Source organism: Bombina bombina, chromosome 2 (genome assembly GCF_027579735.1).
Source record: "Bombina bombina isolate aBomBom1 chromosome 2, aBomBom1.pri, whole genome shotgun sequence".
NCBI classification, from domain to species: Eukaryota; Metazoa; Chordata; class Amphibia; order Anura; family Bombinatoridae; genus Bombina; species Bombina bombina.
The window spans coordinates 756,639,302-756,666,211 of record NC_069500.1 but is presented as its reverse complement, the minus strand read 5'-3'; the positions used below and the strand labels follow the sequence as shown (position 1 = coordinate 756,666,211).

The 26,910-nt window shown below is 42.0% G+C and overlaps 1 protein-coding gene across 1 annotated transcript in view; it reads right to left on the bottom strand.

Moving 5' to 3' along the window:
- FCHO1 (FCH and mu domain containing endocytic adaptor 1) overlaps positions 1–26,910 on the bottom strand; it is an 802,768-nt gene that overhangs the window by 715,255 nt on the left and 60,603 nt on the right. The window lies entirely within an intron of this gene.

Here is a 26,910-nt window from a genome sequence, read left to right as displayed (position 1 = left end):
AAGAGTGAGACTCTGCCCAGCGAATTATCTTTGATACTTCCATCATCGCTAGGGAGCTTCTTGTCCCTCCTTGATGGTTGATGTAAGCTACAGTCGTGATGTTGTCCGACTGAAACCTGATGAACCCCCGAGTTGTTAACTGAGGCCAAGCCAGAAGGGCATTGAGAACTGCTCTCAATTCCAGAATGTTTATTGGAAGGAGACTCTCCTCCTGAGTCCATGATCCCTGAGCCTTCAGGGAATTCCAGACAGCGCCCCAACCTAGTAGGCTGGCGTCTGTTGTTACAATTGTCCAATCTGGTCTGCTGAATGGCATCCCCCTGGACAGATGTGGCCGAGAAAGCCACCATAGAAGAGAATTTCTGGTCTCTTGATCCAGATTCAGAGTAGGGGACAAATCTGAGTAATCCCCATTCCACTGACTTAGCATGCATAATTGCAGCGGTCTGAGATGTAGGCGTGCAAAGGGTACCATGTCCATTGCCGCTACCATTAAGCCGATTACCTCCATGCATTGAGCCACTGACGGGTGTTGAATGGAATGAAGGACACGGCAAGCATTTTGAAGCTTTGTTAACCTGTCTTCTGTCAGGTAAATCTTCATTTCTACAGAGTCTATAAGAGTCCCCAAGAAGGGAACCCTTGTGAGTGGTAAGAGAGAACTCTTCTCTACGTTCACCTTCCACCCATGCGACCTTAGAAATGCCAGTACTAACTCTGTATGAGACCTGGCAGTTTGAAAGCTTGACGCTTGTATCAGAATGTCGTCTAGGTACGGAGCCACCGAAATTCCTCGCGGCCTTAGCACCGCCAGAAGAGAGCCCAGAACCTTTGTGAAGATTCTTGGAGCCGTAGCCAACCCGAATGGAAGAGCTACAAACTGGTAATGCCTGTCTAGGAAGGCAAACCTTAGATACCGGTAATGATCTTTGTGAATCAGTATATGAAGGTAGGCATCCTTTAAATCCACTGTGGTCATGTACTGACTCTTTTGGATCATGGGTAAGATTGTCCGAATAGTTTCCATTTTGAACGATGGAACTCTTAGGAATTTGTTTAGGATCTTTAAATCCAAGATTGGTCTGAAGGTTCTTTCTTTCTTGGGAACCACAAACAGATTTGAGTAAAACCCTTGTCCGTGTTCCGACCGCGGAACCGGATGGATCACTCCCATTAGTAAAAGATCTTGTACACAGCGTAGAAACGCCTCTTTCTTTATCTGGTTTGTTGACAACCTTGAAAGATGAAATCTCCCTTTTGGGGGAGAGGCTTTGAAGTCCAGAAGATACCCCTGAGATATGATCTCTAACGCCCAGGGATCCTGGACATCTCTTGCCCAAGCCTGGGCGATGAGAGAGAGTCTGCCCCCCACTAGATCCGTTCCCGGATCGGGGGCCCTCACTTCATGCTGTCTTAGGGGCAGCAGCAGGTTTTCTGGCCTGCTTGCCCTTGTTCCAGGACTGGTTAGGTTTCCAGCCTTGTCTGTATCGAGCAACAGCTCCTTCCTGTTTTGGTGCAGAGGAAGTTGATGCTGCTCCTGCTTTGAAATTACGAAAGGAACGAAAATTAGACTGTCTAGCCCTAGGTTTGGCTCTGTCTTGAGGCAGGGCATGGCCTTTACCTCCTGTAATGTCAGCGATAATTTCCTTCAAACCGGGCCCGAATAAGGTCTGCCCTTTGAAAGGTATGTTAAGTAATTTAGATTTAGAAGTAACATCAGCTGACCAGGATTTTAGCCACAGCGCTCTGCGTGCTTGAATGGCGAATCCGGAATTCTTAGCCGTAAGTTTAGTTAAGTGTACTACGGCATCAGAAATAAATGAATTAGCTAGCTTAAGGGTTTTAAGCTTGTGTGTAATCTCATCTAATGGAGCTGATTCAAGGGTCTCTTTCAGAGACTCAAACCAAAATGCTGCTGCAGCCGTGACAGGCGCAATGCATGCAAGGGGTTGCAATATAAAACCTTGTTGAACAAACATTTTCTTAAGGTAACCTTCTAATTTTTTATCCATTGGATCTGAAAAGGCGCAGCTATCCTCCACCGGGATAGTGGTACGCTTAGCTAAAGTAGAAACTGCTCCCTCCACCTTAGGGACCGTTTGCCATAAGTCCCGTGTAGTGGTGTCTATTGGAAACATCTTTCTGAATATAGGAGGGGGTGAGAAAGGCACACCGGGTCTATCCCACTCCTTAGTAACAATTTCAGTAAGTCTCTTAGGTATTGGAAAAACGTCAGTACTCGACGGTACCGCAAAATATTTATCCAACCTACACATTTTCTCTGGTATTGCAACTGTGTTACAATCATTCAGAGCCGCTAAGACCTCCCCTAGTAATACACGGAGGTTTTCCAGCATAAACTTAAAATTTGAAATGTCTGAATCCAGTTTATTTGGATCAGATCAGTCACCTGCAGAATGAAGCTCTCCGTCCTCATGTTCTGCAAATTGTGACGCAGTATCTGACATGGCCCTAATATTATCAGCGCACTCTGTTCGCACCCCAGAGTGATCTCGCTTACCTCTAAGTTCTGGTAATTTAGACAAAACTTCAGTCATAACATTAGCCATGTCCTGTAGTGTGATTTGTAATGGCCGCCCTGAAGTACTCGGCGTTACAATATCACGCACCTCCCGAGCGGGAGATGCAGGTACTGACACGTGAGGCAAGTTAGTCGGCATAACTTCCCCCTCGTTGTTTGGTGAATGATGTTCAATTTGTACAGAATGACTCTTATTCAAAGTAGCATCAATGCAATTAGTACATAAATTTCTATTGGGCTCCACCTTGGCTTTTGCACATATAGCACAGAGATATTCCTCTGAGTCAGACATGTTTAACAAACTAGCAATTAAACTAGCAAGCTTGGAAATATTTTTCACTCAAATTACAAGTAATATGAAAAACGCACTGTGCCTTTAAGAAGCACAGAAAAAAATTATGACAGTTTAATAATAAGGAACCGGAAAAATTATAACAATCAGATTTTTCCCAGTAAAAGCATAAATTTAGCAAAGGATTGCCCCCATTAGCAATGGATAACTAACCCTTAATAGCAGAGAAACAAATGTACAAAAATAAACGTTTTTTATCACAGTCAAAGCACAATCTCACAGGTCTGCTGTGAGTGATTACCTCCCTCAAAATAATTTTTGAAGACCCTTGAGCTCTGTAGAGACGATCCGGATCATGCAGGAAGAGAAAAAAAGATGCGCAGCAAAAGCGCCAAAATAGGCCCCTCCCCCTCACCCACAGCAGTGAGGGAAGTTCAGTAAACTGTCTCAAATTAAAATAAACGACAGCCAAGTGGAAAAACAGTGCCCAAAAACAATTTTTCACCCAGTACCTCAGATATTTAAACAATTTAGCATGCCAGCAAAAACGTTTAAAATTAAATATCATGAAATGTCATTAAACAGCCTGTTGCTAGACGTTCCCACTGCAAGTAAGGCTAAAGATTATATGCATATAGTATTACCCAGAGAAGTGCCATTCCCCAGAATACTGAAGTGTACACATATATACATAAACAGCCTGATACCAGTTGCTACTACTGCATTTAAGGCTGAACTAACATTATATTGGTATTAACAGCATTTTCTCAGTCAATTCCATTCCTCAGAAAATAATATACTGCAACATACCTCTTTGCAGGTGAACCTGCCCGCTGTCCCCTGATCTGAAGTTTACCTCACTCCTCAGAATGGCAGAGAACAGCAAAATGAATTTTAGCTACGCCGGCTAAAATCATCTAAAAACTCAGGTAGATTTTTCTTCAAATTCTACCTGAGAAGGAACAACACACTCTGGTGCTGTTTTAAAATAACAAACTTTTGATTGAAGATATAAAAACTAAGTATAATCACCACAGTCCTCTCACACATCCTATCTATTAGTTGGGTGCAAGAGAATGACTGGGTGTGACGTAGAGGGGAGGAGCTATATAGCAGCTCTGCTTGGGTGATCCTCTTGCACTTCCTGTTGGGGAGGAGTTAATATCCCAGAAGTAATGATGACCCGTGGACTGACCACACTTAACAGGAGAAAAAGGCTTATTACTTCACTCAACATGCACGCCAAAAGAACATCTAGGATAGACAAAACTGAGAAAACATCGATTCCTTCTGGGGCAAAGATGGATGCTTATTTTAAAACAACAGAGACGGTCATCTCATCACCCCATTCCCCAGCACCTAACGACTCAGAGGACAGGGGTACAACATTGCCACATCAAGACACAGACCACCCTATCACAAGAGCTGATCTGATGTTGTTGCCCTCCAAAGAAGACTTTAAAGTTTTCATGGTTCAAGTGAGCCAGATGATTAAAGACAGTCTCACAGAAGTGAAAAGAGAGATAACAGATCTGGGTCAGAGAATATTGCAAATTGAAGAACAAACTGAGGAATTAACCTCGGACACTAACAACATGGCGTGTAATGTGGAGCAACATAACGCCACCATTCTTTTATTACAATCTCAAATAGAAGATTTAGATAATCGTAACAGAAGACAGAACCTAAGAATCAGAGGGGTACCCGAAGATATTTCACCTCCACAAATAAATTCATATCTTCAGCAACTTTTTGAACATTTACTTAAAAACCAACACTGCTTCCCCTCTGGTTCTAGATAGAGCTCACAGAGCGCTCAGACCACAACCATCGGCGAAAGAACCTCCACGAGACATCATAACAAAGTTCCATAAATACTCTGACAAAGAAGATATTCTAACAGCATCCAGGAAGCAGTCTCCAATAAGTTTTCAAGGAAAAGACATTCAAATATATGCGGACCTTAGTCCTACAACTCTTTTCAAAAGAAAAGAAGCCAGGTACCTAACACTACACCTCAAAGATCTGGGTATACCCTATCGTTGGGGTTTCCCCTTCTCCTTAAAAGTGGTTAAAGAAAATAAGACCTACACCTATCGAGACCCAGAAGATAGAGACTTTTTGCTCTGATTTGGGCATTCCAACGCCCTCTTTACCATCCATATCTGAAAACAAGAACCCAAAGGAAGCCCACAAACCTAAGCCCCAAAGACCTGAGTGGACCACTGTTTCCAGGAAAAGAAAAGGCTTCCCACCCTCAGGTGGAACTCCCTCAGGAACCAAAGAAAGACCTCCATGAAATAATCACAGACAGTGATGTCTTGTCTCCTCCTAGACAATAGGAACTATGTTCTGTTCCAGTAACCGCTTCAAATGGTGTTCTTTCTGATTGTACACCTCTTGTCCCTTGTCTCCTATTCATATTGCTTCCTTTACCCTGGGAGTAGTAACATCTTTTGATGTTCACCCCCTATAACCCTAATCCTAATCCCAAGTCTAATTGCTATATTGGAAGATATAGCCTTGCTATTTGTTTAAATATTGTTTTACTGCACACATTTTATGCATTTGTTTGGTTTGTCATTTTTATTGTTCTAACGTTTATTTGTTCACACAGGCAATATGATGCTTCATCCCAGCTCTTCTTTTCCCTCTATATATCACTTCTCATTCCCTCTGGGGGGGGGGGAGACCGACAGAATCCACCCTTTTGAAAGATTCAGGTAAGAAAGCCATAGTCAGACGACAGCACACACATTTTGAGAATGACACATAGAACAGTGAACTTCCTTTCGCAAAATGCGAATGGGCTCAACTCCCCTATAAAGCGATCAATTGCTTTGAGAGAGTTTGAAAAATATAACAATTCCATTATATTCATCCAAGAGACACACTTTTTAAACACTTCTGAACCCAAATTCTTCTCCAAGTTTTATCCCACTGGGTTTTTTGGGTCGGCACATAAGAAAAGGAATGGGGTAGGGACATTATTTCATAAGAACATAGAATTTCAATTATTACATAAAGTCTCCGACAAAGAGGGCAGAATTCTGATCCTAGTAGGACTTCTGTTCCAGCGCCCAATCACGTTAGTGAACGTTTATGCGCCTAATTCTAAGAGAGTACCCTTTTTTAAGAAACTCACAGCCCTAATTGCAGAACATAGGAAGGGATCTCTAATCATAGGGGGTGATTTTAACGTTATCCTCAACCCCAAATTAGACTCTACCTCCACTAAACCTAACCCAACATCAAGGCCCCCAAACATCGTTTTTGGCTTTCTCAAAAAATCAGGTGTAGTTGACATTTGGAGGATACAACACCCTCTTCAGCGTAACTATTCATTCTTCTCTAACCCCTGGTCTCAGTACACCCGCATTGACTATCTATTAGTTGACCAACTTAGTTTAGGACAGGTGAGGGACTCTGACATAAGCCCGACGGCTTGGTCGGACCACTCTCTTATTGTGCTCTCTATGGAATGGTTGGAGGGCCCGCTATGTCCTTTTGTATGGAGGTTAGACGAGTCCCTACTACATCACACACCCACCAACAATAAAATGTTCCAAACCATACAAGAATATTTCCAACACAACTCACTGCCTGAAATCTCACCACGCACCTTATGGGACGCGCAAAAAGCCGTGGTCAGGGGAGAGTACATTAAACAGAGGTCTAGGTTGAGAAAACAATTTAATCATGCTATAGCCCATAACACGGACAAGTTGAACTCCCTAGAATTGCAACACAAACAGACCCCTAAGGACTCTAAGATCCAAATAGAACTAACTAAGGTTAGGAAAGAACTAAATCACTTATTGACTAGAGAAGCTCAGAGACGAGCTCTCCACCTGAGAAAGTTGTATTTTCATGAGGGCAACCGCGCTGGCGCCTTCCTAGCAAGAGCTCTAAGAGCAAAAACCACTAAAACACACATATATAGCATAAAAAAGGGTGATGGGACAGCGACACAAGACAGCAAACAGATAGCAGACCAATTTAGTAAATCCTATCATCAACTGTATAACCTTGGAGAAAACTCTTCCTCATCCCACACAACACAAATGAGCGACTACATTGAAGGAGCACAATTAAACACACTTACGTCGGCCCAAACAGAGAAATTGGAGGAACCAATTACATTGTTGGAAATCCTCAACACCATCAAAGATCTTCCCTTGAGAAAAAGCCCTGGCCCTGATGGCCTTACAAATGCCTACTACAAACAATTTAAAAATCTATTAGCCCCACATCTATTAAAATTGTTTAACTCATTAGACGATAATAGTTTGCTCTCACCCACGATGCAGGAGGCTCACATAGCAGTTATCTTAAAACCAGACAGAAATCCTGAAGACACCAGTAATTACAGACCAATCTCACTATTAAATTCTGATCTAAAGATCCTGGGCAAAATTCTATCTAAAAGAATAAATTCTATAATTCAAGACCTGATCCATACGGACCAAGTTGGTTTTGTCCCGTCGCGTGAGGCACGGGACAACACCATAAGAGCAATCCTCCTAGCCTCTCATGCCCAACATAATAAAATTAAATCAGTCTTTATCACAGTCGACTCTGAGAAGGCTTTCGACCGCATAAACTGGAGCTTTCTCAGGGTCACATTAAAGTCCTTCGGTTTTGGAGAGAAAATGATAAATAGAATTTTTAGTTTGTACTCCTCTCCGTCAGCTAGGGTGAGAGTCAATGGTGCCCTTTCTGATCCCTTTCAAATTACCAACGGTACCCGACAGGGTTGCCCATTGTCCCCATTACTTTTTATATTGTCTATGGAGGTCCTAGCATCCTATGTCAGAATGAACCAAAGTATCTTGGGAATCCCAGTTGGCCCTCATGATTTTAAAATTGCTCTATATGCAGATGACTTGCGTTTTTCATTGACCTCGCCGAGTACTACAATACCTGCCCTCCTGGAAACCCTCCAAAAATTTGGTAATTTTTCTAATTTTTCTATAAATCTTCAAAAATCGGAAATTCTGAACATCTCCATGGATCCCATTAACTTTCAACAACTAGCACAAACTTGCTCCCTCAAATTACAGCCTGTATCAGTTAAATACCTAGGTATTGTCCTCTCCCCCAATTATACCACATTATTTGAGAAAAACTATAGACCCTTACTACAAAATATACAAAAAGACCTTACAACTTGGTCTGACAGACCTTTGTCTTGGTGGGGGAGGATTCAATCCATAAAAATGACCACCTTGCCCAGGATTCTTTATATTTTACAAACTATTCCCATTTCTCTTCCCAATAGTTACATATCTCAACTACAATCTATTATCAATGCCTTTGTGTGGGGTACACATAAACCTCGTATAAACAGGTCTACACTATATAGGACCACCGACATGGGAGGGCTAGGCCTGCCAAACATTCGGGAGTATTACCTGGCAGTCACTCTGCAGAGAGTTCTGGACTGGCATGGCTCAACAGACAATAAAGCTTGGGTGTCCATAGACTCACATTTATTACAGATCCCAAAAGTGGGGGCGGTTTGCTGGGTGCCTGGGGAACTCAGACCAATGCAATGCAAGACACTAGCTATACATAGACATCTCTTTCATACTTGGGACTCGATCAGATCTACTAAAAAAACATAATTTATGCTTACCTGATAAATTCCTTTCTTCTGTAGTGTGATCAGTCCACGGGTCATCATTACTTGTGGGATATTATCTGCTCCCCTACAGGAAGTGCAAGAGGATTCACCCAGCAGAGTTGCTACATAGCTCCTCCCCTCTACGTCACCTCCAGTCATTCGACCAAGGACCAACGAGAAAGGAGAAGCCAAGGGTGTAGTGGTGACTGGAGTATAATTTAAAAAATATTTACCTGCCTTAAAAAACAGGGCGGGCCGTGGACTGATCACACTACAGAAGAAAGGAATTTATCAGGTAAGCATAAATTATGTTTTCTTCTGTTAAGTGTGATCAGTCCACGGGTCATCATTACTTGTGGGATACCAATACCAAAGCAAAAGTACACGGATGACGGGAGGGATAGGCAGGCTCTTTATACAGAAGGAACCACTGCCTGAAGAACCTTTCTCCCAAAAATAGCCTCCGAGGAAGCAAAAGTGTCAAATTTGTAAAATTTGGAAAAAGTATGAAGCGAAGACCAAGTTGCAGCCTTGCAAATCTGTTCAACAGAGGCCTCATTCTTAAAGGCCCAAGTGGAAGCCACAGCTCTAGTGGAATGAGCTGTAATTCTTTCAGGAGGCTGCTGTCCAGCAGTCTCATAAGCTAAACGAATTATGCTACGAAGCCAAAAAGAGAGAGAGGTAGCAGAAGCTTTTTGACCTCTCCTCTGACCAGAGTAAACGACAAACAGGGAAGACGTTTGTCGAAAATCTTTAGTTGCCTGTAAATAAAATTTAAGGGCACGAACTACATCCAGATTGTGCAAAAGACGTTCCTTCCTCGAAGAAGGATTTGGGCACAAGGATGGAACAACAATCTCCTGATTGATATTCCTGTTAGTGACTACCTTAGGTAAGAACCCAGGTTTAGTACGCAGAACTACCTTATCCGAGTGAAAAATCAAATAAGGAGAATCACAATGTAAGGCTGATAACTCAGAGACTCTTCGAGCCGAGGAAATAGCCATTAAAAATAGAACTTTCCAAGATAACAACTTTATAACAATGGAATGAAGGGGTTAAAACGGAACACCCTGTAAAACGTTAAGAACAAGGTTTAAACTCCATGGTGGAGCCACAGCTTTAAACACAGGTTTAATCCTGGCCAAAGCCTGACAAAAAGCCTGAATGTCTGGAACTTCTGACAGACGCTTGTGTAACAGAATGGACAGAGCTGAGATCTGTCCCTTTAAGGAACTAGCGGATAACCCCTTTTCTAAACCTTCTTGTAGAAAAGACAATATCCTAGGAATCCTAACCTTACTCCAAGAGTAACCTTTGGATTCGCACCAATATAGGTATTTACGCCATATTTTATGGTAAATCTTTCTGGTAACAGGCTTCCTAGCCTGTATTAAGGTATCAATAACTGACTCAGAAAAACCACGCTTTGATAAGATCAAGCGTTCAATTTCCAAGCAGTCAGCTTCAGAGAAGTTAGATTTTGATGTTTGAAAGGACCCTGAATCAGAAGGTCCTGTTTCAGAGGTAACGACCAAGGTGGACAGAATGACATGTCCACCAGATCTGTATACCAAGTCCTGCGTGGCCATGCAGGTGCTATTAGAATCACTGATGCTTTCTCCTGTTTGATTCTGGCAATCAATCGAGGAAGCATCGGGAAAGGTGGAAACACATAAGCCATCCTGAAGGTCCATGGTGCTGTCAAGGCATCTATCAGGACCGCTCCCGGATCCCTGGATCTGGACCCGTAGCGCGGAAGCTTGGCGTTCTGTCGAGACGCCATGAGATCTATCTCTGTTTTGCCCCAACGTCGAAGTATTTGGGCAAAGACCTCTGGATGAAGTTCCCACTCCCCCGGATGAAAAGTCTGACGACTTAAGAAATCCGCCTCCCAGTTCTCCACTCCCGGGATGTGGATTGCAGACAGGTGGCAAGAGTGAGACTCTGCCCAGCGAATTATCTTCGATACTTCCATCATTGCTAGGGAGCTTCTTGTCCCTCCCTGATGGTTGATATAAGCTACAGTCGTGATGTTGTCCGACTGGAACCTGATGAACCCCCGAGTTGTTAACTGGGGCCAAGCCAGAAGAGCATTGAGGACTGCTCTCAATTCCAGAATGTTTATTGGAAGAAGACTCTCTTCCTGATTCCATAGTCCCTGAGCCTTCAGAGAATTCCAGACAGCGCCCCAACCTAGTAGGCTGGCGTCTGTTGTTACAATTGACCAGTCTGGCCTGCTGAATGGCATTCCCCTGGACAGATGTGGCCGATAAAGCCACCAGAGAAGAGAATTTCTGGTCTCTTGATTCAGATTTAGAGTGGGGGACAAATCTGAGTAATCCCCATTCCACTGACTTAGCATGCACAGTTGCAGTGGTCTGAGATGTAGGCGTGCAAAAGGAACTATGTCCATTGCTGCTACCATTAGTCCGATTACCTCCATGCATTGAGCTACTGACGGGTGTTGAATAGAATGAAGGACACGGCATGCACTTTGAAGTTTTGTTAACCTGTCCTCTGTCAGGTAAATCTTCATTTCTACAGAATCTATCGGAGTCCCTAGGAAGGGAACTCTTGTGAGTGGAAAGAGAGAACTTTTCTCTTCGTTCACTTTCCATCCATGCGACCTTAGAAATGCCAGTACTATCTCTGTATGAGATTTGGCAGTTTGAAGGCTTGAAGCTTGTATCAGTATGTCGTCTAAGTACGGAGCTACTGAAATTCCTTGCGGTCTTAGTACCGCCAGAAGAGTGCCCAGAACCTTTGTGAAGATTCTTGGAGCCGTAGCCAGTCCGAATGGAAGAGCTACAAACTGGTAATGCCTGTCTAAAAAGGCAAACCTTAGATACCGGTAATGGCTTTTGTGAATCGGTATGTGAAGGTAAGCATCCTTTAAATCCACTGTGGTCATGTACTGACCCTCTTGGATCATGGGCAAAATTGTTCAAATAGTTTCCATCTTGAACGATGGAACTCTTAGGAATTTGTTTAGGATCTTTAAATCCAAGATTGGCCTGAAGGTTCCCTCTTTTTTGGGAACTACAAACAGATTTGAGTAAAACCCTTGTCCTTGTTCCAACCGCGGAACTGGATGGATCACTCCCATTAATAAAAGATCTTGTACGCAGCGTAGAAACGCTTCCTTCTTTGTTAGGTTTGTTGACAACCTTGACAGATGAAATCTCCCTCTTGGGGGAGAGGATTTGAAGTCCAGAAGGTATCCCTGAGATATGATCTCTAACGCCCAGGGATCCTGAACATCTCTTGCCCAAGCCTGGGCGAAGAGGGAAAGTCTGCCCCCCACTAGATCCAGTCCCGGATCGGGGGCCCTCAATTCATGCTGTCTTAGGGGCAGCAGCAGGTTTTCTGGCCTGTTTGCCCCTGTTCCAGGACTGGTTAGGTTTCCAGCCTTGTCTGTAGCGAGCAACAGCTCCTTCCTGTTTTGGTGCAGAGGAAGTTGATGCTGCTCCTGCTTTGAAATTACGAAAGGAACGGAAATTGGACTGTCTAGCCTTGGCTTTGGCCTTGTCCTGAGGCAGGGCATGACCTTTACCTCCTGTAATGTCAGCAATAATCTCTTTCAAGCCGGGCCCGAATAAGGTCTGCCCTTTGAAAGGAATATTAAGCAATTTAGATTTAGACGTAACATCAGCTGACCAGGATTTCAGCCACAGAGCTCTGCGTGCCTGAATGGCGAATCCTGAATTTTTAGCCGCAAGTTTAGTTAAATGTACTACGGCATCTGAAATAAATGAATTAGCTAACTTAAGGAATTTAAGTTTGTGTGTGATGTCATCTAGTGTGGATGATTGAAGTGTCTCTTCCAGAGACTCAAACCAAAATGCTGCTGCAGCCGTGACAGGCGCAATACATGCAAGAGGTTGCAATATAAACCCTTGTTGAACAAACATTTTCTTAAGGTAACCCTCTAATTTTTTTATCCATTGGATCTGAAAAAGCACAGCTATCCTCCACTGGGATAGTGGTACGCTTAGCTAAAGTAGAAACTGCTCCCTCCACCTTAGGGACCATTTGCCATAAGTCCCGTGTGGCGGCGTCTATTGGAAACATCTTTCTGAATATAGGAGGGGGTGAGAAAGGCACACCGGGTCTATCCCACTCCTTAGTAACAATGTCAGTAAGTCTCTTAGGTATAGGAAAAACGTCAGTACTCGTCGGTACCGCAAAATATTTATCCAACCTACACATTTTCTCTGGGATTGCAACTGTGTTACAATCATTCAGAGCCGCTAATACCTCCCCTAGTAACACACGGAGGTTCTCAAGCTTAAATTTAAAATTTGAAATGTCTGAGTCCAGTTTATTTGGATCAGAACCGTCACCCACAGAATGAAGCTCTCCGTCTTCACGTTCTGCAAACTGTGACGCAGTATCAGACATGGCCCTTGCATTATCAGCGCACTCTGTTCTCACCCCAGAGTGATCACGTTTACCTCTTAGTTCTGGTAGTTTAGCCAAAACTTCAGTCATAACAGTAGCCATATCTTGTAATGTGATTTGTAATGGCCGCCCAGATGTACTCGGCGCTACAATATCACGCACCTCCTGAGCGGGAGATGCAGGTACTGACACGTGAGGCGAGTTAGTCGGCATAACTCTCCCCTCGTTGTTTGGTGAAATATGTTCAATTTGTACAGATTGACTGTTTTTTAAAGTAGCATCAATACATTTAGTACATAAATTTCTATTGGGCTCCACTTTGGCATTAACACATATAGCACAGAGATATTCCTCTGAATCAGACATGTTTAACACACTAGCAAATAAACAGCAACTTGAAAATACTTTTCAAAGTAATTTACAAATAATATGAAAACGAACTGTGCCTTTAAGAAGCACAGAAAAAAATTATAACAGTTAAAATAATTAAATTATAGCATCAATCTTTGTCAGAATATACAGTTTTAGCAAAGGATTGTTCCCCTCAGCAATTAAACAACACAACTTTAGCAAAGGTTTAATCCCATTAGCAAAGATAACAATTTCTGAAAGCAGGAAACAAATTACAGAATAAACGTTTTTATCTCAGTCAAACTATAATTCTCACAGCTCTGACTGAAATATTTGATGCATAGTAAAAGCGCCCCTCCCCCACACACACAGCAGTGAGGGAGAACAGAAACTGACAGAAAAAAACAGATTTAAGCAACTGCCAAGTGGAAAAATAGTGCCCAAACATTTATTCACTCAGTACCTCAGTAAATGAAAACGATTTTACATTCCAGCAAAAACGTTAAACATAATCTCTAGTTATTAAACAGCTTTATGTCTTTCTTACAGTGTAATTCTAGTGAATTACCATTCTCCCAGAATACTGAAGTGTAAAGTATACATACATGACATTATATCGGTATGGCAGGATTTTCTCATCAATTCCATTGTCAGAAAATAAAAGCTGCTACATACCTCTATGCAGATTCATCTGCCCGCTGTCCCCTGATCTGAAGTTTACCTCACTCCTCAGATGGCCGAGAACAGCAATATGATCTTAACTACTCCGGCTAAAATCATAGCAAAACTCTGGTAGATTCTTCCTCAAACTCTGCCAGAGAGGTAATAACACACTCCGGTGTTATTTTAAAATAACAAACTTTTGATTGAAGATATAAAACTAAGTATAATCACCATAGTCCTCTCACACGACCTATCTAGTTGCTGGGTGCAAGAGAATGACTGGAGGTGACGTAGAGGGGAGGAGCTATGTAGCAACTCTGCTGGGTGAATCCTCTTGCACTTCCTGTAGGGGAGCAGATAATATCCCACAAGTAATGATGACCCGTGGACTGATCACACTTAACAGAAGAAATACATTACCCATCTTCGTTCACCTCTTTTCCCAATTCCTCAGAACGCAGAATTGGTGGGGGGACTGGACAACAAATACCGCAGAACTCAGGAATTGGATTATACATGGCCTCTGGCCAAGTTTGTAGAAAATGGGAAATTAATAAGCACAGATAAATTTATCGAATTGTGTGGGGGACGTCCTGGGAGCTGGTTAAAACATGCACAACTTTCACATTATATAGCATCTTGCCCGCATAAAGCAGACCTTCTGAGAACACCCACACCATTTGAATCGTTATGCCTACAGAATATAACAATCCGCCACCCTCTGGCGCTGTCCCATAGGCAATTACAAACCCATGACGCTGCACTACTCCCTACTTACACAGCCAAATGGCAACAAGATTTACACCTAGACATGGACAAAATAGAGTGGAGAAACATTTTTAATAAAACACGTAAATCCTCTACCTCGCCACAAATCTTAGAACTAAATTTTAAAGTTCTTACGAGATGGTATTTAACTCCCACTCGCCTACATTCAATATACCCAGAGGCATCTAGGATGTGTTGGAGAGGTTGTGGAGGACACAGATCTTTAATTCACATATGGTGGCAATGTCCTAAGATAACAACCTTGTGGCAGTTAATAGAATCTTTCCTTAAGAAAACCCTCATACAGGACCTTTCACTAACCCCCAGAATAGCATTATTAAATGACCTTCCCAAAGTTAAATGTAGATTGAGATCAGGCCTTATACAGATTTGCCTTAATGCCGCGAAATCATTAATAGTCAGACACTGGAAGAGCCCCTTAACACCTTCGAAAGATATGTGGACTGACAGAGTTGATGAACTCCTAGACCTAGAGGAATATGGCCATCTAAAAAATAATTCCCGCATAGCATTTCCAGAGGTCAAGTTTTTATGGGATGAATACATGCATAGTTCATAACATATCACTTATAATGGGCTCCATGGGAACCAACCTCCAGATGTGTTTAGACCGGTCTCCTCCCTTACGGGGGCACCCTCTCTCCTCTCCTTAGCTCCTGCTCTTTTCCTTATTCTTCTTATTCTTTGTACTTCTCTTCTCCGTTCTTCACTCTTCGTTTCTCTCTTCTTCTCGACCTTCCCCCCTTCTTTTATTGCATCATGAATTCTAATTGCCTAAGAAATGTCTTGCTTGGAATCTTCTTATGTCTCCCCATCCTATAGTGGTGCTACACATATAACAACCTACACTGCAGAGGAGATCCAGTTTAGGTATGGGGAAATATGATATAGATCTTTGTACCCCATGAGGAGAAATGGACTTCTTTCTGCTGGGACGTAGCTTCAATAGGTACTTTGTAAAGTGAACAAAGTTGTTTATTTTTATAAGTTTGATTGTTTGTATAAGTTTGTGTTGAAAAGAAATACACACAAAAGACAAGAAAGTAACTTTAACCTGTGTATTATGACACCAAATGCTCTTTGTATAAGATGGAACTAGATAACTTTTGGTGTCTGTTTAACATTTATTGTATGTAATCTTTCTTCAATAAATAAAAAAAAAAAAAACAAACCAACAGTATTTATGTTGCCCCAGTATTAAAAAAAAAAAAAAAAAAACTGCAAGTAAGATAGAAAAATGGCACGGCTAGGAGTATGAAGCCTTCCAGACTGGAAAATTTCAATTTTCAGACTTTAATTCCAGGAAAAAAGGGGACAAAATTAATATTGAATGTATATTGCCAAGTTGTTTTACTATGCATAATTAAGAATTTTATATTAGTTTTTAGGGTCCTTTCAACTTAAAAGGGACAGTCTACACCAGAATTGTTATTATTTAAAAAGATAGATAATGCCTTTACTACCCATTCCCCAGCTTTGCACAACCGACATTTTTATAATTATATACTTTATAACCTTTAAACCTCTAAATTCCTGCCAGTTTTTAAGCCACTAAAGACAGCCTCTTATCACATGCTTTTGTATTTGCTTTTCACAACAGGTGAGTGCGAGTTCATGTGAGTCATATAGATAACATGGTGCTAAAGCACGTGGGTTGTGGCAGACCCTGCACGAATTGGATAAAATGCAAGGCAATAGATAATAAAGTCATGTGATCAGGGGGCTGTCAGAAAAGGCTTAGATACAAGGTAATCATAGGTAAAACTGTATTAATATAACCATGTTTTCTGTGCAAAACTGGGGAATGGGTAATAAAGGCATTATCTATCTTATTAAACAATAAACATTTTGGAGTAGACTGTCCCTTTAAGTTGAAACAAATGCCCACTAATTTTGAGATTCAAGTCAGACTAAAACTGACATATACATACACTCACACATTTACACTCACCTGATAAATCCATTGCTTTCATAAAGTGGTGAGAGTCCACAAGTTAATTACTTCTGGGATTTAACTCCTGGCCATTAGGAGGAGGCAAAGATTCCCAAAAACTACAAGAATATCTATCCCTCCCACCTCTTTGATTAGCCAGTCTAATGTATAGCAAAGTAAGGAGAAGAGAAAGATAGGAAAGGACAGAACAAGGAAATAAGGTGCAAAACTAGAACTGGCACCAGAAAAAAAATAAAAATAAAAATAAAAAAACAGGGCAGGCTTCATGAACCCTCACCACCTTGAAAGAAATTAATCTATGAGGTATGAATAAATTTAGTTTTCTTTTTATAAGGTAGTGTGAACGAATACCCAAACTGTGGAGTACATAAGTAACTAGGGTGGGCTAAAATTTTTGAAAAAGGCAAGAACCTAATTTTCAGACCTGCCAGGAAAGCATTCCAAACAAAAGCTGCCTCCGAAGTAGCAAAAACATAAAATTATGCTTACCTGATAATTTAATTTCCTACTGTATGAGGAGAGTCCACGGCATCATTCCTTACTGTTGGGAAATACTGAACCTGGCCACCAGGAGAAGGGAAAGACACCCCAGCCAAAGGCTTAAATACTCCCCCTACTTCCCTCATATTCCAGTCATTCTGCCAAGGGAACAAGGAACAGTTGAAGAAACATCAGGGTATAAATAATGGTGCCGAAAGAAAGAAAAAAAAAATTTTGGTCCGCCCATCGGAGTATACGGGCGGGGGCCATTGACTCTCCCCATACAGAAGGAAATTAAATTATCAGGTAAGCATAATGTATGTTTTCCATCCTAATATGAGTAGAGTCCACTGCATCATTCCATACTGTTGGGAAAACTATACCCAAGCTCTAGAGGATACTGAATGATAACGGGAGGGGTAAAGGAAAGGCAGACCCTAATCTGAGGGGACCACAGCCTGTAAAACCTCTCTCTCTCCCAAAAGCTGCTTCAGCCGAAGCAAAAACGTCACATTTTTTGAAAAAGTATGCAAGGAGGACCAGGTAGCCGCCTTACAAAACTGATCCATAGAGGCCTCGTTCTTAAAGGCCCAAGAGGAAGCCACCGCTGCTCTAGTGGAATGAGCGTAACCCTCTGAGGAGGTTTAAGTCCTGCTGACTCGTAAGCAAAGCGAATAACACTCAACTAAAAAGATAGGGAAGTCGAAGAAGCCTTCAGGCCCTTATGCTTCCCAGAATAGACAACAAACAAGGAAGAAGTTTGCCTAAAATCCTTAGTAGCTTGAAGATAAAACTTTATGGCTCGCACCACATCCAGATTATGAAGTAAACGCTCCTTCGAAGAAAAAGGAATAAGACATAAGGAAGGAACCCAAATCTCCTGATTGATGTGACGATCAGACACCACCTTAGGTAGTAAACCCAAGCGGGTATGTAGGACAGCCTTAACAGTGTCGAACACCAGATAAGGAGGCTCACATTGCAAGGCAGCCATTTCAGAAACTCTGCGTGCCGACGCAATAGCCAAAAGAACTTTTCAGGACAACAATTTGATGTCAACCGAATGCATAGGCTCACGCGGAGCCCGTTGTAAAAAAACATAAGAACAAGATTCAAACTCCAAGGTGGAGCGTTGGATCTAAACACAGGTCTGATCCTAATCAGAGCCTTAACGAAGATTGCATGTCAGGGAGCTCTGCAAGTCTCTTGTGCAGCAAAATTGAAAGGGCCGAAATCTGTCCCCTTAGGGAACTGTCAGAAAAGCCCTTCTCCAAACCCTCCTGGAGAAAGGAAAGAATCCTGGCAGCCTTAACATTATGCCAGGCTAAACCATGCCCTCCACACCTTATGATAGATACGACAAGTAACAGGCTTAAGAGCCTGAATGAGAGTGTCAATAACCCTCTGAGAAACCTCTCTTGGCTAAGACTAAGCGTTCAATCTCCATGCAGTCAGCCTCAGAGAATCTAGATATTGATGAACTAAAGGACCCTGTTCCAGCAGATCCCTGCGACAAGGTAACTTCCACGGAGGAGATGAGGACATCCCCACCAGGTCCGCGAACCACATCCTTCACCGCCACGATTGAGCAATCAGTATCACTGATGCCTGCTCCTGCTTGATGCTTGAAGTGCTAACAGCGGAAAAACGTAAATTAGAGAACCTCCAAGGCACTGCTAAATGCATCCATTAGCTCCGCCTGAGGATCCATGGGCCGTGACCCATATCTGGGTAGCTTGGAATTGAACCGGGACGCCATGAGATCCATCTCAGACGTACCCCACCTGTTGCAAATCTCCGCAAACACCTCAGGATGGACAGACCATTCCCCTGGATGAAAGGATTGTCTGCTGAGGAAATCTGCTTCCCAGTTGTCCACACCTGGAATGTTGATCGCTGACAGTGAGCAGTTGTGGGCCTCCGCCCACTACAGAATCCGAGATACTTCCCTCATTAATAGGGAGCTCCTCGTTCCCCCCCAATGGTTGATGTAAGCCACCGAGGTTATGTTCTCTGATTGGAATCTGATAAACTGGGAAGAACCCAGAAGAGGCCAAGCCTTCAGAGCAGAGTCCACAGGCCCTGTGCCTTCCTGGCACCCCAAACAGCTCCCCATCCTGATTGACGTGTGTACGTAGTCACAATCTCCAAGGATGGTCTCAAGAATGATGTCCCTTGGAACAGGTGATCTGGACAGAGCCACCAGGAGAGAGTGATCCTCTCGACCAGTTGTCCAGAGAAATCTGTTGAGACAGATCCAAATGATCGCCGTTCCACTGTCTCAGCATGCACAGCTAAAGTGGTCGGAGATGGAATCTGGCAAAAGGAATGATGTCCATGCTGGAAACCATGAGATCAATCACCTCCATGCACAGAGGGCCTTAAGGAGATCTGGAGGGCAAGATAAGCAGAAGTTAGCTTGCAACGTCTCTGGTCTGTAAGGAATATCCTCGGATATGGAGTCTATAATAGTACCCAGGAATTTCACCCTGGCACTGGAAATAAGAGAACTCTTTTCTAAGATTATCTTCCACCCATGATATCAAACAAGAAAAAGAGATCTCGAATGGCCTTCTGCCAGACAGGATGGTGCCTGAACCAGAATATCGTCCAAGTATGGCGCTACTGCTATATCTCTGGTTCTGGCCACTGCAAGCAGAGCCCCTAGAACCTTCGTAAAAACTATTGGAGCAGTAGCTAGACCAAACGGAAGTGCAATAAACTGGAAGTGCTGGTCCAGGAACGCAAACCTTCGGAACTTGAAGTGTTCCTTGTGTATTGGAACGTGAAGGTAAGCATCCTTCTGATCTATAGTGGTCATGAACTGTCCTTCCTGAAGGGAAAAATGGACCTTATTGTCTCCATCTTGAACGAGGAGACTGATAGGAATTTGTTTAAGCACTTTAGGTCCAGAATCGGGTGGAAAGTTCCCTCCTTCTTTGGGACGACAAAGAGGTTTAAATAGTACCCCAGGCCTCTTTCTGCAAGAGGTACCGGGACAATGACTCCTAGGGAGGAGAGATCCCTCACACATCCCAGACAAGCTTCTCTCTTTTCTGGCCTTGAAGACAGGTTTGATAGGAGGAATCTGCCCCTGGGTGAATGAGACTTGAAACGTATCTTGTATCCCTGAGCAATGACCTCCAGGACCCATGGGTCTTGCACGTCCCCAAACCAAGCGTCTGAAAAGACAGTCTGCCCCCTACATGCCAACTTTGTCTCGGCGGGCTTCTTGCTCTGCTTGGATTTATTCCAAGACTTAGCCGGCTTCCAAGTCCCTTTGGATTGCTCAGGCTCTGCAGAGTGCTGCTGACATTGAGATTTATTCCAACGAAAGGAATGAAAATTAGGACCTTGTCCCTTAGGCTTTTTCTTCTTATCCTGCGGCACAAAGGCACATTTGCCTCCAGTAACCATGGAGATAATCGAGTCCAGGCCTGGACCAAATATAATCTTTCCCTTAAATGGGAAGGAAAGAAGTCTTGACCGCAGACCAGGACTTCAGCCAGAGTGCCCTACGGGCTTAAACAGAAAAACCTGAAGCCTTAGCATTCAGGCGAATAATTTGCCTATTTGCATCACAAATAAAAGAATTAGCCACCCTTAAGGCCTTAATTCTTTCCTGGATCACGTTGAGGGGACCCTCCAACTCAATCTACTCAGATAAGGAGTCGCACTAGTAGGTAGCCGCTCCAGCAACCGCAGCAACAGCCGCTGCCGGTTAAACCAAATATCCCATATGTTGAAACATCTTAACAGAGTTTCTATCATCTTATACATGGGCTCTTTAAATGACAAAATATCCTTAAGAGTGAGGAGTTTGAGAGTCCGGGAACAATTTTTTAAAGGAAGGGGAAAATGAAGAACCAATTATTTTCCATTCATTCTTAATGTTCACCATCTTTACGGGAACCGGGAAAGTTTTTGGTACAACCCTGTCCTCGTAGACCTTATCTAATTTAGGAATCAAAGGTTTCTCAGGCAATTTGGGCTCTGGAACCTGTAACGTAGCTAAAACTTCCTTCAGCAGAAAGCGTAAATGCTCAATCCTAAATCTAAAGTCTGGTTCCTCTGCAGATGGAGGCTTAGAGGCAGCAGATTCTGACCCAGAAAGAGCACCCTCTGAAGTATCTGAGGTGCCTTCATCATCGGATAATCTTGTATCAGATAAATCCAATAAGCTAGTAGATGACTGGGAAGGATAGCAATATTTGACCTTTCGCTTGCGCTTAGCAGGGCAAGGTAAAGCACTAAAGGTCGCAGACACTGCCATTTGTAACTGCTCAGTAAAGTCTGGCAGTAAAAGGGCCCCTCCAGATGGAGGATTAGGAGTGCTACGGGAAGCTGCATGTGTATTGGGAGATGACTGTAGGGTGCGCACCTCACGGGATGGAGACTCCTCAGAGGTGGACGGCTCAGTGGTATCAAACATATTAACTTTCTTTGACATGATTACTTTATCAAGGCATGTGGAACATAATTGAGCAGGGGGGTATACCGTGGCCTCCTCACAATATAGACAGGTATTAGACTAAGGTAAAGAGGGAGTACCCTCTAATGCATCAGAATCCTCCATAGCTTGCGCTAACAAAGCAGACTATTGATTAACAAGAAAAAATGGCACCTTTATACCCCCAATGGCTGGGGCACTCACCACCTCCTATGACACAGGCCAAACAAAGAAACCGCTTCTTCTCAGGTAAACCACACAGTCAGGAAAGAGGAAATAAGTCACCTGGTGCCCAATGCAGGACCGCCCCTGCTTTAATAGTAAAAAAAAGTGCCAAGCCTTTCAGGCTGCGCAGCTCCCGAAAACGAAAGTAAAAAAAAAAAAACTGTACGTTCCAACATCTGCCTGAGCCTCATCTCACACATGTCGCAGCGTAATCAAATAAAACATATGTGATTAAACCACCCTGTTCAATAATCCCCCTCTGGAGATATTAACCCTTGATTCCATACAGATAAAAGGAGCCACACTGTGACTCGGCCTTCTTGCGTTATCATATGTGTAAAAAAAAAATGAAACAATCTTACCGGAATCTATACCATGGAATAGAAACACAGCCTCTCAAGTTTGACAGTCTTGTAGTATCACTCCTGACAAGGACTTAGTGATGGTAGCAGGCAGTGAAACTGGTCAACACTGATTGCTTAGGAGCTGTTAATATGAGTCTGTATGCGTTCGCAGAAAGACACTCCCTGCATCTCCAGACTAACATTCGTCAATGCTCTCTCACTGAGAGGCTGACAAGACTACTTAAAACTCCAGTCCCATTTTGAAGGGTAGATACCCTTCATAAGAAAACTACTCCGAATCTTCTGACACTTCTCTGCCAACCTCCTGTGACGAAAGCCAAAGAATGACTGGGATATGAGGGAAGGGGACAATTTAAGCCTTTGGCTGGGGTGTCTTTGCCTCCTCCTGGTGGCCAGGTTCAGTATTTCCCAACAGTAAGGAATGATGCCGTGGACCCTCCTCATATTAAGAAGGAAAATATCAAAGTGGTAGAATGTACTAAAAAGGTATGTAGGGATTTCCATGTTGCTGCCTTGCAAATTTGTTCTACTGAAGCCTCATTTAATAAATGCCCAGGAAGTGGAAACTTAATCTGGCAGAATAAGTAATAATATGCTTTGGTGGAGACTTCCCTGCCTCCAAGTATTGCAGATTAAAAAATTGAAGCCAAAGTAATGTCAGAGGCCTTCTGACCTTTGCGCAGACCTGAGAAATGAATGAACAGACTAGAGGATTGCCTAAAACCCTTTAAAAGTCTGAAGATAAAACATTAAAGCTCTAACTACATCCAAATTTTAAAGAAGCCACTCTTAATTTTTTTGGATTTGGACAAAGAAGAAACCACAATTTCTCTAAAAGGTTGTCTGAAGAACCCACCTTTGGTAAGAAATCAAATTTGGTTCTTAAAACAGCTTGATGAAAAACTAGGTAAGGTGGAAAAAGCAGACAATTTGGAGACTCTTCTGGCAGATAAAATCTCTAAAAACAAACAAAACCTTCCAAGACAGTCTAATGTCTAAAGAGTGCATAGGTTTAAAATGGTGAAACTTGCAAGACCAAGGAGCTGCTAGAGTATCTATAAGCTCTGCCTGAGGATCCCTGGACCTCACAAAATATATGGAAAGCTTGTTGTTTAATCATGAAGCCATCAGGTCTATCATCTTTTGACTATCAGATAGAATATGAATCGCAGAAAAGATGCTGGAATTGTTCGCTGCCCACTTGAGAATTTGAGACAGTTCATTGCTAGAGAACAGAGTTTTTTCCTTGATTGATATATACAACTGCCGTGACGCTGTCCAATTAAAAACGCAAGTAATTCTCCTTTAGGAGAAGCCAGTTTAAAGAGTCAGGCCAAACAGTAAAGATACAAGCTGGAAATGCTTGATCAGAAAGGCAAATCTGAGAAATTGAGAATGCTCATTGTGGATAGCAATATGAAAATGGGCATCCTTCAGATCTATAGTGGATATGAATCGGCCCTGATGAACTAGAGGAAGGATAGTTTTGATTGCTTCCATTTTGAAGGTTGGGACTCTGAGAAAACTTCTCCAAGGTTTTTAGTCCCAGAATAGGCTTGGAAGGTAATTGTGTTTCGGAAACTATAAAAGAGGTTGGAATAAAACCCTGACTTTGTTCCAATAGGGGAACTGGGAGTTTATCACACCCATGAGCTTTAGATCCTAAATACATAAAAAGAAAATGGCTTATGCCTTTACAGGATTCTTTGAAATATTGGACAGAAGAAACCTTCCTCTGGGGGACCTTGATCTGAAGCCTATTTTGTATCACTAGGAAACAATGTTCAATACCCAGCAATCTCAAACAGACTGTGCCCAGGCCTTTTAAAAAAAAAAAAGGCATAATCTGCCCCATAGCAGAAGAAGATGTGAATCGAGAGCCGCAACTTCATGCTGACTTGGTAGAAGTAGAGGACTTTTTAGACTGCTTACAATTGTTCCAAGTGAAAGAGGACTTCCAATGAGCTCTAGAAGAGTAATTTCTTTTGAAGAAGTTGAGGATTTTAGGTTTCTGGATTGACAAAAGGAACACAAATTATGAGCCCTGCCTTTCCCCTTGAATTTTTTGTCATGAGGGAGAAAAGCTCATTCACCTCTTATTACAGTAGAAATAATAGCATTCAGACCAGGACCAAATAAAATCTTTTCTAGAAATGGAAGAGTAAAAAGTCTGGTCTTAGAAGCCCATGTCAGCTGACCAAAGTTTTAGCCACGAGGCCCTTCTGGCAAAAACCGCTAGCATCATATCATTGGTGTTAATCTTGGATCAACAACCGCATCACAGATTAATTCATTGGCTGACCTAACAAGACTTAAGCAATGTTAAAACTTGCATCCATAGAGTAATCTGAAATCTGATCAGATAGACTGTCACACCATAAAGTAGAGGCTGCTGCAACATAGGCCATACTAACAGCTAGTCAGAATAAGAAACTTGCTTGTTGAAAAGCCTTTCTATGGTAAGACTGTAGATTCCTGTCCATAGGAACTTTAAATTAAGTACTGTCCTTCAACGTAATAGTATATTTTGCCAAAGTAGAAAATATCTCTATCTACCTTAGGGATGGTCTCCCAAATATCCAAATTAGTAGATAACAAAAACACCCTCTTAAATTTTGAAGCTGGATTATAAGAAATACCAGGCCTTGCCTATTCCTTGCAACTGGTACAGGAAAACATCAGGAGCCTTAGCAGAAGGCTTGAAAACTAGATCCAATTGTTTAAAGAACTTTTCCTCAGCCGGTTTAGGATCTTTTACTCCTAAAGTATATAATACTTCTTTCAGTAATTTAAGGTGATCCAGTTTAAAACAAATATAGATATTCTGAGTCCTCTTATTCATCAGAAATATATTTCACCCCCAGAAGACAAATCTGAGGAGTCAATCTTCTAGGAGATTTTTCACCGAACCAGAATGGGAAGATAAGTAAGTTGTCAGTCACTAAAATTTAAGAAACAGTGGAGCATATAAAATCTTTAAAACCTTGAGCAAACATCTGACAAACTCCCTAGTAAGGAACAAACAGAGGAATGGCAGACTTCTTTAAAAGCAAGAGCAGCATTAGATTAGCATGCACCAGGTGATCCATACATGGGGTACAATAGAGACAAAGTTGTCATAATACACATTTCAAATGAAGAGCAAAAGCAGTGGATCTATCCTCTTAAGGATCTATGTTAACAACATTGGGGACATTTCAGTATGCTCCCTTTAATAGAAGACAATAAAGAAAGATATATTTACTTAACAGCAGTTAAAACCACAGACAATTTAAACTTTATGCAAACAAGCAAATATTCAGTGATTTTAACTGAAAAATTAGATTATTTTTTTTTACTTTAACAGGCAATGAAAAGGAATGGAGAACCTCAGTGGCAAAAAAACATACAATAAGCCTCAAAAGATAGAAACAAAAAAAGAAGATCTACACTGAATTAATCTAGATTATTAATAAAAAATATCCATCCAATGTATTATTAAAAAAATAGAACACTCTCCAATTTTTTATTTTATTTATTTTTAGCAATTTTACTCCCTTCTGAAAGGGAATACTTGTAGCAGTGCGGAAGCCTGGATCGGATAGAGCTAAATTCCTTTATAGCAACAGCGCACTCACTGAGAGGTCTTAACTATTATGCTGCCATTAAAAGATCCAAGGAGGTTAACAGTAGCGCATTCCCCATTAAGAGTAGCATAGAAGCCAATAGGGCACTAAGCAGAAACAGTAATGCCACTTGGTAGCACACTCAGAATAAAAAGCTGTGCAATAAACCAAAGTGCTTCAAAGTTAAAACATATGAAAGAGTGACGGTATAACGATAATTTAGTAATAAAACAAATTATAAGTGTGGAAGACAGAAAAAAAAAAAAAAAAATTGTGTGACACAAACTAAAGATTATCCTGTCCAACACTAAGAAGTTCCCCAGCACATTCTATCTCCTATACATATTATACAAGAGTCACCCATACATTACATTATATGAAGTGGCTTATATCCGTCTGTTAATTTTGTCCCCTGGCTATGGTGTACCGTGTAGAAACTGTACCCGGTAATAGCTAGTGGGCAATGTGAGTGCAAATTGTAAAGAACATACTTACCTGATCTGTACCCTCTCTACTAATTTTACCCACTGTAGAAATGACAGTCTCCAGTAGAGCCCATCATATGCTGTTTACATCACAGCAAAGGATCACTGTAAGGAGTATCTTGACAACCCAACAAGAGAAGGCTAAGGGACAAGTCCCCACGACACCTGTGGCAGGCTTATGACTAACTCCTACACCAGGAGTAATTGTGTCCCATACTCCAATCGACTCTCCGTCTTTCTGTAGCAGCTTTGAGGGGAAAAACATAGGCCTCAAATTTGTCTGAGGACCCCTCTCAACAAAGAATCTTAAGAGCTATTCAATTCTTCACCTGCCTCCTGGGAGGCAAAGATTAGATTGGGCAATTATTGGGAGGTGGGAGGGATAGAATACTCTTGAGTTGTTTGGGAATATTTGCCTGCTCCTAGTGGCCAGGAGTTGAATTCCAGAATTAACGAACTTGTGGACTCACCACCTTACGAAAGAAAATGTATTTTCCACTTATGCTTCATTATTTGCTCTGTTGCCAGACACAAATCTTTATAACTTTACCAGGCAATTCACCACATGAGACAAGACAGTTGTGGCAAAAAACTGTGTGGGCATTTAAATTAACCAATATGTAAGGTTCCTTATTTTTGCATTAAACAATAACATAGTCAATGTTTTTGCATTCTGCTA